Source organism: Lepidothrix coronata, unplaced genomic scaffold (assembly GCF_001604755.1).
Source record: "Lepidothrix coronata isolate B3197 unplaced genomic scaffold, Lepidothrix_coronata-1.0 Scaffold373, whole genome shotgun sequence".
NCBI classification, from domain to species: domain Eukaryota; kingdom Metazoa; phylum Chordata; class Aves; order Passeriformes; family Pipridae; genus Lepidothrix; species Lepidothrix coronata.
Window position 1 is genome coordinate 196,972 of NW_016690553.1, and position 1,177 is coordinate 198,148.

At 49.4% G+C, this 1,177-nt stretch overlaps 1 long non-coding RNA gene across 3 annotated transcripts in view; it reads left to right on the forward strand.

Annotated features, from left to right (window-relative positions):
• Positions 1–1,177, forward strand: part of LOC108509578 — a 6,229-nt gene extending 5,052 nt beyond the window's left edge. For 2 of the 3 annotated variants that reach the window (XR_001878649.1, XR_001878647.1), the window contains 2 exons: positions 287–593; positions 1,133–1,177. This is a non-coding gene — a long non-coding RNA (uncharacterized LOC108509578). The remainder of the gene's footprint in view (positions 1–286; positions 594–1,132) is intronic. The other variant, XR_001878648.1, reaches the window with a different exon arrangement.

The following is a 1,177-nucleotide window of genomic DNA, read 5'->3' on the forward strand; positions in this document are numbered from 1 at the left end:
TATTGAAACTGTAATTGCTGAACCTAAATGTGTCCAAGCAGCAGCTCTTGTTGTGCAGGGAATAACTCCTGTCAGCAGCAAGGTCCCCACTGAAGTGGCAGCTGCAGTTGTTCCTGAGGTGTGGGCCAGTCAACACCAAGAGAGTGGAAGAGGGCAGAACCTGTAGGTATTACCCCTGATGTGGGATCTGTACTGGTAAGGCCAAGCCAGTATCCTTTAAAATCAGAATTCCAGCTTGGATTGGTTGCAGGAACAGCTGAATTTGCTCCTCCTGGTTTGTTTGTAGAAGGTGAATGCAAGAACCTGCCAAGAAAACCAATGGCCAAGGTGATTGATTAGTGCAGGACCTGAGAGAACCCCCTGAAATGACAACCTGGAGTAGTTTCCAGGATTAGATTGACGAGATGCCCTTTGCTGCATCTGATTGAGCAAGGAAAGCCAAGAAACCTTTGCTTTTGCAGGAGAAAATCTGGACAGCGGGAAGGAAGCAAAGAAGCCACTTGACTCCTGCCTGAGCCCCAGACAACCCATGAACTGCCTTCCTGGGAATGGTGGGACGGGCTGGACTCTGGATTGCTCCCTCTGGGTGTGTGGTAAGACTGTTATGCCATCTTTTCCAACAGTCTGTAAGAATTTGTTTCCTTGGCTAGATGGTGCAAGGGCAGCTTTTAAGCAGCTGAAGCCTTCCCTGAGGAGAGCTCTGTCTGCCAGATGTGTCAGAACTGTTGGAAGCATGTTTGGTGGGGAGGGCAAAGAAAGGCCAAGGTGTGCAGTGACCCCTGAGAAGGGACTTTGAGTTAATGGCATCCCTGCCAGTGAACTTTGTGGGCTGTTCCCCCTGTAGGGCAGGTGACAGTCCCAGCCACAGTGATGGGAAAAATAGTTAAAAGAGGGCTATAAAAGCTGGAAATCCTCCTGGAGGCTCTTGGCAAAGAGAGTTTGCTGAGTTCCCCCTGACAGAAGGACAGTGATAACTTTTGAGTGCTGGTAGATCCTTTGAATAGATAGCCTTGAGTGTGTCCTTGTTGCCCCAGTAGGCCTTGTCCAACTCCCCATCTTCCAGGGGATATACATATTAAAGTTGAAAATTTAAAAGTTTCAAATGCTCGTCCTAATCCTTTGTTGGCTTGAGGCTCTCCCCTCAGGAACTCCAGGAACTCCTGGTGCCGCCTGGGCC